The sequence below is a fragment of the Littorina saxatilis genome, linkage group LG10 (assembly GCF_037325665.1).
Source record: "Littorina saxatilis isolate snail1 linkage group LG10, US_GU_Lsax_2.0, whole genome shotgun sequence".
In the NCBI taxonomy this organism is placed as follows: domain Eukaryota; kingdom Metazoa; phylum Mollusca; class Gastropoda; order Littorinimorpha; family Littorinidae; genus Littorina; species Littorina saxatilis.
Genome location: NC_090254.1, coordinates 44,235,193 through 44,246,243, shown reverse-complemented (window position 1 = coordinate 44,246,243; position 11,051 = coordinate 44,235,193). Strand labels below are relative to the sequence as shown.

Genomic DNA, 11,051 nt, shown 5'->3' with positions numbered 1-11,051 from the left:
GCACTAAACCTATACAAAGCGGGTCCAGGGACGCACTAAACGTGACAAAGCGGGTCCAGAGGCACACTAAACCTATACAAAGCGGGTCCAGAGCGCACTAAACGTATACAAAGCGGGTCCAGGGACGCACTAAACCTATCCAAAGCGGGTCCAGAGCACACTAAACCTATACAAAGCGGGTCCAGAGCGCACTAAACCTATACAAAGCGGGTCCAGGGCGCACTAAACCTATACAAAGCGGGTCCAGAGCGCACTAAACCTATACAAAGCGGGTCCAGAGCGCACTAAACCTATACAAAGCGGGTCCAGGGACGCACAAAACCTATACAAAGCGGGTCCAGGGCGCACTAAACCTATACAAAGCGGGTCCAGAGCGCACTAAACCTATACAAAGCGGGTCCAAAGCGCACTAAACCTATACAAAGCGGGTCCAGGGACGCACTAAACCTATACAAAGTGGGTCCAGAGCGCACTAAACCTATACAAAGCGGGTCCAGGGATGCACTAAACCTATACAAAGCGGGTCCAGGGACGCACTAAACCTATACAAAGCGGGTCCAGAGCGCACTAAACCTATACAAAGCGGGTCCAGAGCGCACTAAACCTATATGTGACAAAGCGGCGGGTCCAGGGACGCACCGTAAACCTATACAAAGCGGGTCCAGAGACGCACTACATTTCCGGTGTCGTGCGTCCCGTGCATACTCTTTTCAGACTGTGCAAAATGCGAGCACAAATGATGACGTCACTTTCACGCGGGAACGATGTCGAAAAGGAAGCGGAACTAGACAGGGAAGAAGGGACCCTCAATCAGTGTTCCGCTACAAATTAAAAGTTGGGGTCCCGGACCCTCAGTCTAGGACTGGAGTCCATGGGGAGCCCTGAGGGGGGTCCCACTGCACTGATGTGGTTTCGAGTTGGAGAAGCAGAACTCTATCATATTTAATGGGATAGCTTCAAGGCTGGAAGCTTGGCATTCTACTTCCTCAACCCGAATGACTACTCAGTGACCTTTGACCTGCCCCAGTTTGATGCACAGACTATGTTGATCACCCTAACAGCGGGGGACAGTGGGGGATTGCTTTCCAAGTAAGTGTTATAAATGTGTGTGTGTGTGTGTGTGTGTGTGTGTGTGTGTTTGTGCGTGCGTTTGCGCGTGTGTGTTTGTGTGTGTGTGTGTGTGTGTGTGCTGCCGGCCGTGTGTGTGCCGTTTGGGTGCGTGTGTGTGTGTGCCGGTATGCCGTGTGCATGTGTGTGTGTGTGGTGTAAGGGAGAATTACTGGTTCCGTACCACTTAAGAAAAAACTCATCTGAGTCACAAGCATGATATCCCAGAGCACTGCTTTTTGCACCTTGCATAGTGCCAATATGGTTCTACCATAGTACGTTTTATATTACCAGATGGTACACACAATAGACACCACACAATGTTGTTCTTTTTCTTCCAAAAGGTACGAATCAAGAGACTGGGTCTTCAATAAGTACTACCACCAGGTACTTCGCTTGGACTGCCCTTTTGTGCTATGTAGTCATTGGCTCCGTATCATCACCCGTTTCAGTTCTGGGAAAACGAGTGGTGCGATTCCCATAACCGGTACGGAACCACTGAGTAACTCTCCCAAGTTATGCGTTGATGTTTGCGTGCGTGTCAGTGTCTGTGTTGCCGCATATAGGGCCTACATGCTTGCATGCCGCGTTCATGCATGAGTTCGTGAGTACGTGCGTTTGTGTGCGTATCATTGTGTGTGTGTGTGTGTATGCATGTGTGCTTGCGCGCGTGAGTGTGTGCGTGTTTGCATCACCACCTTAGTATGCATGGTTTGTCGGTTGCTTCCCACCGCATGCCGAGAGTCCCGTAATCACAAGTGCGTGTGCGTGTGCGTGTGTGACTGACGGTGAATGGAGATGCCAGGGTGATAAGGTCTGTCACCAGGACGGTGCATGAGTGATGGCAGAGTGAACCAGAGAATGGCGTGAGAGTGCTGGTGTGTGTTTTTGGTGCTAGAACATGACTGAGAATGATTGTGCAGCCCAGTGCCGCGGCCGGCTGGCGTAGGGGAGTGAGCATGGTGTCAAAGTGGTGGATTTATTGAACATGGTTGTTTTATGAGTGCTGTTTTTAATTACATTTTTATTTTAGATTGATCTAATGTATTATTTAAAGTTGGGAGTGCCATAGTGTACATGTGTGTGTGTCTGCTTGTCTACAGGTGGATTCTGTACCAAGCTTATATGGGAAAGAACCGCATGCAAATTGCAAATGACCGTCATTTTCAATAGCAGTTGTTTCCCTTGGCTCGTACTGCGCATGCGTTGTCTGACATGGCGGCCATTTCAAGACCCTGCTTTCGATTGCGCGAGACAAGTCCCTGCAAGTTTAAGAGTCCAATTCTCTTGTGAAGTGGCCCATGCGATAGCACGCTGTGATCGGAATGAGGGCTTTGAATGATAGCCATTCGGTGGCTTGTAAAGAGTTTGACACCAATCTCAGGGCGCGAGTAATGATCCGAATGGCCCCGCTTCTGTTGACGAGGTATGTCGTCTGCTTCTCAGAGTTTTTGTCAGTTTCACTGTTTTCTTGTTGATTTCTCGATCTGATATGTGTTGATCTTAGAAACTAATATTGTGGCAGTCCATGACTTATTTAGGTATGAAAGGTGTGGTGTGGGTGGTCAGATATAGTGTCGCTAACGATCTTATCTCTCTGCTGCCTGCATGTGACTGAGCATTGGACTCAAGTTTATCTGAAAGTTTTAATTTTGTGTTCGGAGCTGAGGGAAAAGCACCAGAAGCAGTCGTTGTTTATTTTTCTTCGCTTTCTGTCGTTCAACTTGTGAGTTATGTGTGTGTGTGTGTGTGTGTGTGTGTGTGTGTGTGTGTGTGTTTGTTGATCTCGGCCATTGTGTGCAGTAAGTAAATTCAGTTTTGAGCTGAGAAGTGAAATTGACAAGGATTAACTCCTGTCTGTCTGTTCAGGAAGAAAAAGAAAAAGAGACATTTGCAATAACCGTTGTTTAGTTTAGTTTGTTTCTGAACTGCTTATAACTATAAGTTATAGTCATACACATTGATTTCGTCCCCTTTTTTTTAATCATGCTTTTTTAGAAGAATATAAATTATAATCCACAATACTTATAGTTTACCTCATAGTTGAAGTTTAAAAACATTCCCTCCGCACATGTCTGCGCTGGTAAAAGAAAAGTGAGGCTCTGAGCTCTTGATCAGGCAATATAGCGCGCCGTCCACGTTTATAGCATTGCCCAAAAGAATCAATATTGACCAAACTTTTCACGAGCATGGTATGTAGCGCTAACAGTCTGAACAAAAGCAGCCTACACACCCTTCTCTGAGGGGACAGGCAAAATATTTGGAGTGCCAGGTAACTGCAAACCAGCCTTGGCTGATCAGTGTGTACTTTTTGATAGAGATCACTCTGTGTGTCATTTAGTTAGCTACTTATAAAGTTCAAGAGTTGAACCTTTCTGTTTTTAGAGTGGAAAGGCTGTCATTACCAGCTACTGATCGCTTGTTCTTTTTTGTTACATTTCGTCAAGTTTTGACTAAATGTTTTAACATAGAGGGGGGAATCGAGACGAGGGTCGTGGTGTATGTGTGTCTGTCTGTCTGTGTGTGTGTGTAGAGCGATTCAGACTAAACTACTGGACCGATCTTTATGAAATTTGACATGAGAGTTCCTGGGTATGATATCCTCAGATTTTTTTTTAAATTTTTTTGATAAATGTCTTTGATGACGTCATATCCGGCTTTTCGTGAAAGTTGAGGCGGCACTGTCACGCTCTCATTTTTCAACCAAATTGGTTGAAATTTTGGTCAAGTAGTCTTCGACGAAGCTCGGACTTCGGTATTGCATTTCAGCTTGGTGGCTTAAAAATTAATTAATGAAATCTGAAAATTGTAAAAAAAAAAATTCTTTTATAAAACGATCCAAATTTACGTTCATCTTATTCTCCATCATTTTCTGATTCAAAAAACATATAAATATGTTATATTTGGATTAAAAACAAGCTCTGAAAATTAAAAATATACAAATTATTATCAAAATTAAAATTTCGATATCAATTTAAAAACACTTTCATCTTATTCCTTGTCGGTTCTGAAACAAACGAGCAAAAATGTATTGTACATGTATAGAAAGCATACAAATAACTGAGACAAAACAACAAAAACAAGAACACTGGGCTTACAGTTACATGACAGAAAATAGCTACAAACACACACACACACACATGTACACACACACACACACACACACACACACACACACACACACACACACACACACACACACACACACACACACACACACAATGACACTGACACACACACACATTATCTAAGCTTGTAGTTGTATGGCAACTAGCTTTTGTCCCATTTGAATTTAATTTTTTTCTGTACTTTCTTTAGCATTATATTATGTGTAATGAAAAGACTGCTGAGAGATTTTGCTGTCCAGCACATGTATGTGATGTTGTGTAAAACAAGATTAAGTTAAAAGAAACAAAATTGATCACCATGATGGTACAAAACTGTGAGATTTTTAACAGACTTAACAGTAGTGGACAACAAATCATTTCAAACGACTAAAAATATTTTGATTTGTTGTCGATTGAACTGAAATAATACATGTATCACTGTCACCTAGCAAAAAAACACTTTGTAGGACTAACATGCTTCTGTGAATCATGCCATGCATTTTGTCTTATTTAAAATACAATTACAAAGTAATCATATGTTGTGTATGAAAACAGCAAGAGCATGAATGACAGAAAGCAACTTTTGACAAGGACTTGTGTACACAGAAGCTTTTTAACTGGATTAGGTATTTATTACTTTGGGCATATTATTAAGCTGTGATCATACTAGCCTGCATCAGTTTTGTGTGTGTGTGTGATACTCACTGAGAGAGAGAGAGAGTGTTTGTTTATTTAATGAGAGAGAGAGAGAGAGAGAGAGAGAGAGAGAGAGAGAGAGAGAGAGAGAGAGAGAGAGAGAGAGAGAGAGAGAGAGAGAGAAAGAGACAAGACAAGACAAGACAAGACAAGACAAAATCGTTATTATCGAGGGTAATAGATAAGCAAGAATATTTGCTTTTTTTGCATCCAGCCCTCGCCCTAAGGTAGGGTCAGCAGGAACAGAAAACATAATCAAAGAACTATCACATCAAACTTAATACATTATAACTGTATAGCCTATACAGATACAAATTTAAAAAATAAATTGTCATGCTGCATTTTAAGTACAATTTCCAAGTGTCAATTTTTAACATAACTTAATTTAGATCTGCATATTATTATAATTTTGTTTAACATGCACATACATTTTAAATGAATTGATGAACCATTCAGCACATGTTTAGTTGCATTACGTGCGACATATAATTTTTTTGGAAGCTGTCTGTGTTTGTTTATGCCTAAGAAAAATAGGCAGTGAGTTCCATAGGACCGCACCTGAATAAAGAAGGCTTGATTTGAAAAGGTCAATACGTGGAGTCGGTGTTATGATTTTTAGTCTGTTATAGTTCAAAATAAAATTATCACGTAATGTCTCCGGTGCATATCCTGACATCACTTTATGCATCATAACACCTTTATTAAATTACATATCTTATCCCGACTCACATCTAGCATTAACCTCTGGTTTAAGTGCCGGGACGCTGAACTACGCTTCACCCCTTAAGGGGAAGTAACCCTAAAAAAGAACAGCCTAGACCCCGTAAACTGGGTCACAGGTCAAGGCCATACCGTCACGTGACTGAGCACGCGAGACCGCCGCCGCCATATTGGAATACTTCACTCTTTCCTCAGCGGTCCTAGCGCTAGGACGTTGTTCTCTCGAGCTACGCATTTTGGCTTTCAGCCAGCTGCCTGGTTGGCAGTTTATCTTCACCCCGGTTATTCTTCACGGTCTCTGCTTCTACGGCTGTATTGGTGAGATCGTTCTTTGTTTGTTTTACTTGAATTTTTGCCTTGTGTCCGTCAACTTTGTTGTTGTTGTTCTACTCTCTGTGAGTTGTTTTCAACATGGCGGACAAAGAGAAGAAAAAGCCTAATACTCGACAGTTAGTTGCTGATTCTTCCCCTGCTAGTAGTCAGATAAAGATAAACCCAAAGGGACAACGGTTACTCTTGTAAAACCGGTGTCTAATTTTTCGCTTTCGGTTGATTTTGTTGTACCAGCAAGCCCTACCATGCCTGTTCTAATAGAATCTATAACAGGAGTAGGGCTCGTTCGGCTAAGCCTAAGAAGAGTGATAAGCAAGATTTCTCTTCCCTTTTCTCTTCTTTCTCCTCGCATATGTATACCATGTTTTCTCAACAGCAGCAACTTGCCGCCGATCTACAGGCTACGCGAGATGAGTTGCGTTCGCTGCCCAAGGGTGTTGGCGATGTTTCTTCACTTTCCCGCATCCGGTTGCCTCCTTCGGCCACAGTCACGTCAGCGGACTTGCGGGCGGGATAACTGGCGCACGCCAGCTTCGGAGAGATGGTCCCTCGGGACACTGTTGCTTCTGCACAGCAGGCACTCTCCTCAGGTACGTTGGGTTCGCCGGTAGCCAGGCTCTTTGGCGAAAGCGTTCCGCATAGACCGCAACTAGTAGCTCCCCCGCCTCATAGGTCAGGGAGTGAAAGTTCGACATACCTGGGGCAAACGACTCACACGAAGCGGAGCTCATGGGGTGTTGACGCGGGAATGCAATCGATGTTACATGGGTTCGCCGGTAGCCAGGCTCTTTGGCGAAAGCGTTCCGCATAGACCGCAACTAGTAGCTCCCCCGCCTCATAGGTCAGGGAGTGAAAGTTCGACATACCCGGGGCATACGACTCATACGAAGCGGAGCTCACGGGATGTTGACGCGGGAATGCAATCGATGTTACATTGATCTGGAGACCAAGGTGCACACGGGCTGTCTATGACTTCCCCCGTCGGTGTACTTGCGTCACCACTTCCGCCTGGGCAGGAAGTTTGGCTCCATGCAGGCTCTGCACCGAAGTTCTACTTCCGGTTTGCAGTCAGCCTCGCTTCCGGTTGATCATGTCCAAGACTCGGCGAGTCACGCGGACTTTTCGACTCATACGGAAGTGGAGTCGGAGCTCGACGATCATCTCTCATTCTATGATGACGACGTTGAGTTCCAATTACCGTCAAAGCTGAAGCCAACCTTAGCTATTGCAGCACAGGTCGCTTACAATATGTTTCTGACGGCGTTGTTTCATAGGCTGGACTTGTCTTACCCCCACCATCAGCGGTGGGTGACTTCCGCCCAGCACCAACAGCAGCTGAAGGTTTTCAGTTCTCTGAGTCTTCTTTAGTTGCTTATGAGCTCTCTAATATTTTAGCAAGCTTTCCAGGCACGGCGAGCTCCCTGACTGTCGGCACGGTGCCTCTCCTCTCTGCTCATGGTCAGGCTCCAGTCGCTGCTAAGCCTTGGCTTGCCACTGTCCGACTTCCACAGGCTAGTGTATCTGCCCTTGCGCGCAGGTTTTCATTCAGCCGTCGGTCTCAGAACCTTATTGACACTTGTGCCCTACTGAGTGCAGCCCTTCCGGTCACGCCGTAGCTGTCCACTCTTAGGGAGGACGGTTACCGTCAAGACAGACCTTGTGTCTACACAGAAGGTTCTCTTATTGGTTTGGAAGAGACAGGCAGGTACCCTCTTGATCTTGCCTCTCTCTCTGAGACACTCCTTTGGACACTCTCTCGTTCTATTAGGTCTTCCCTGGATCCGTTTGAGTTCCGGAATGACGCAAGTGTTAAAGACGTTTCGACCTTAGCTAAGGTCAACACTGAGCAGATGTCTGTCCCGGCACGCCGTTTCTCCCACGCCGTGTTTACACGAGGTCTCTCACTTCCGATTTCGCTTCGGCTGTTTGGGCGAGTGAAGGATCGTACGCATTAGCATCAGTTCGCACCACCACGGTGTTGCGGGTACTTCTGCACTGGAGTTTTTCGGCTACTTCTGGTTCGTCTTCCGGCGTTCCGGGTAATCGTAGCACTTTGTTCTTTCCTGTCCGCAACTTACGACGTCAACCCTTTGGGGTTCTGGGTCGTTGGGGGCAGTGATGCCTTGTATCTTACTTCCTGTTCAGCTTCGCCTGTCTCGGATGATAAGGTTTTGTACGTGATGGCATCTTTTATACAGCTTGCGTCGGTCCCCGCGTCTGACCTTTGGTCTTTCATCGATGAACAGACTAGTTCTGGTTTTTCGGCCAAACTCAGGGTTACTCTCGATTTGGCAGCAAAATTAATTCCAGGTTTTTTTCTTGAAGACACTTCGTCTTTTGAATCTTTTGACAGGTTGGCTTCCTGGTTTTCGGTATGCCGACCAGTAGTTGCTTTGATTTCTGCTTTTGGCTTTGTTACGTAGTCATTTGCCTACAAGCAGACTGACCTACGGGCACTGTGGCTTTCAGCCATTTCGTTCATGCCACTCCAGGCTTCGGCCTTTGTGTTTCCCGCACGTTCGGTTGCTGACGTTCAACCAGAATCGCGGCTTCCTCGTACTATCTCCATCTGCTCATGCATGGACTGGAGAGGATAACTTGTGGTCAGTTGGACTTATCGTTTTCTGTTTCGCTGAGCACACAGACCTCTTTTTATCACGAAACTTTTTTGGATTACTACGAGTCTGATCAGCATTCTACTTAGGTAGAAAGCGGATGACAGACTTTGTTTGAGTAGATAGACGGTCATTCACGACAGCTGTCGGCCTTTGAATGCACTCTTTTTTGGCCTCTTTAGGAGGTCGTTCGGACTTTCTTTTAACTTCTTCTGTTTTGGCAAGAAGATTTAAATTCAGTTTGTGGGCAACAGGACTGCCGGTTTTGGCACTCTTGTTTAACTTACTCGACGGGTATTGACAGTCCAGTTCATAGCCATGGTCTTTCTTTGGCTTTTTCTGTCACAACCCATGAGGGTTACGAGTCCTTGTCTTTCTTAGACTTGGACTCTTAACGCAGGAAGCAGGACTGCGTCATACACTCGGTCTTGCTTGGGTAGACACTCAAAGCAGGTCATGCACCAGTAGTAGCCTAGCCTACTTTTGGCTAATCGTTTGGATCAAGCTGGATTCACAGCTTGGTTCTTTGGAGGTGTTTTTCCCGCAGCCGGTAATTTCCGCGCATATGTAAATTCCGCGCTTGTAAAATACATGTATGCTCCGCGCAATATCGGGTTGTAACTTCCGCGCACGAATTACTGGTTCGGCTCATACAACTTGCGCGCGTACTCACAGTCCCTACGGTTAGCACTTTTCACTGACTGCTCATTGACTGTTCACTAACCAGGACCACAAATGGATGTGAGTCCTTCCACAGACATTTTAACGATCAGTTTTACGTGTCTCATCCCAACATACACGAATTCATGCAGAAACTGAAAGAGGTGCAAACAATCACATACGTTAAAATCAGCACAATCAACAGTGGACAGGGACACACGCGGCCGAGGCCGCAACGAAGGCAGAAACTGCTGGAACTGGGGAGACTGCAGCAACGATACAACACGGGGGAAATCGACAGGAAGGAATACGTCAAGTCCATGGCCTGGAATACAAGTGTCAGTTGTTAATGTCTCAATGTCTCACATTTGACCGAGCAAAGACACGCGCGCTAGTTTCACATCACATTTTGCTAAAACACGCGCGCATCTTACATATACACCACGCGCGGGAGTTTCACATGCGCGGAAGCTTCAAAATTGGGAAAGTGCGCGGAGTGTTCATGCACCCGTTTGTCCCTTATAGTATAGGAACTTCAGGGACACTTATGCTCTATCTTGAGGGTTTTTTCCTCGCTGATGAGGGCTTGATATCTTGTACTCAGGTATCACCCGTTTATCGGGAGGAGATCGGTCACGTCTTTCTTGAGCTGACGTCTATCTCCTAGGCCTGGGGGGCTTCACGCCTTCCCGAGGTCTCACATACTTTCACATTATGTTTTGACGGTAGCCTACAGGGTTCGTCCTATTCAGTTTTGAGCGGACAGCATTACGTACTGATCGTTCTGTGTTCGGCACAACAGCAAGCGCCCACTTTGACGCTTGCTCTCTTCCTTGTCGATTTAATTTTCATAGCTACTTGCTAGTGAGAATTAAGTTAAGACTTTTGCCGCTTTTGCTTAAGCCGCATTGGTTTGTTGATGAGCAATCTCGGTTCATTTTTTGATGAGAGGTTGCAGTCTCGCCGGTCTACAAATTGTTTCCTTTGTTTACGGTTTTAAGACGTTCTTTCGACTCTTCTTTGTAAAGAGTCTAGTTTGTCAGATGGTTTTTTGTCTTGCATCTTTTCATTGAACAAGGGACAAGTGTTTGTCTCTGGTTCGTTACGAACATTAGCGTCTACCTCATGGGACTATGGTGCTGTGGTTTACTCAAGCCATAATCCTTTAGTGCTTCACTCCTCGGAGGGTGTTTCACTTGTGGTCTTTTGGAACTCTTTGTTCTACTCTGGCGGGAGACGCACAGGTTCGTTTTGTTTTACTCGCTCGCATCGGAAGACATGTCTTGTTGTCTTCCGAACTTTCACAGCTCTCTTTGAGTTAGGACTGTCTTCCTGGTCTTGCTGATTGCAAGAGATTGTTCACTCTTTTCGTCAGCTACGATCAAGACAGGTCAGTGAGGTTGGCGCTCTTTTCGGCTTCTGGAAGACGTAACTCACGAATCTCTGCATCTGTCTGTTATGCTGTACTTGTAAAACAAGTCATCCAGATGTCTGGCATTGTTGCAGCGAATCTTAAGGTTTTTCACTCGGCTGTTTCACTCAGGTCTCAACAGACTTTATGTGAAAGGGTTATTTATCTAATTTGACCTTATCTGGTGGTTTTTTACTATCATTAGCAATCTATGGGTGGTTGCGACCAAAAAGAAAAAAAAAAAAAAAAAAAAAGTTCACGAGGATGCTAAGATGTTCCACGAACTTTTGTTGTTGGCGGAAGACGATGTTTCATTAGTCTGGAGAAACATCGTTCAGAACTAGACAAGTCTTTTCTCTTTTTACGCCCAGCGTGAAAAGGGCCCTGTCTTCAAGCCTTTTG

The 11,051-nt window shown here is 45.2% G+C and overlaps 1 protein-coding gene across 1 annotated transcript in view; it reads left to right on the top strand.

Annotated features, from left to right (window-relative positions):
- The first annotated feature begins 2,268 nt into the window (after window positions 1–2,268).
- Window positions 2,269–11,051, top strand: part of LOC138978906 (uncharacterized) — a 62,102-nt gene continuing 53,319 nt past the window's right edge. Inside the window, exon 1 of the mRNA XM_070351721.1 lies at window positions 2,269–2,533. The gene's annotated coding sequence lies outside the window, so the exon portion shown is untranslated. The remainder of the gene's footprint in view (window positions 2,534–11,051) is intronic.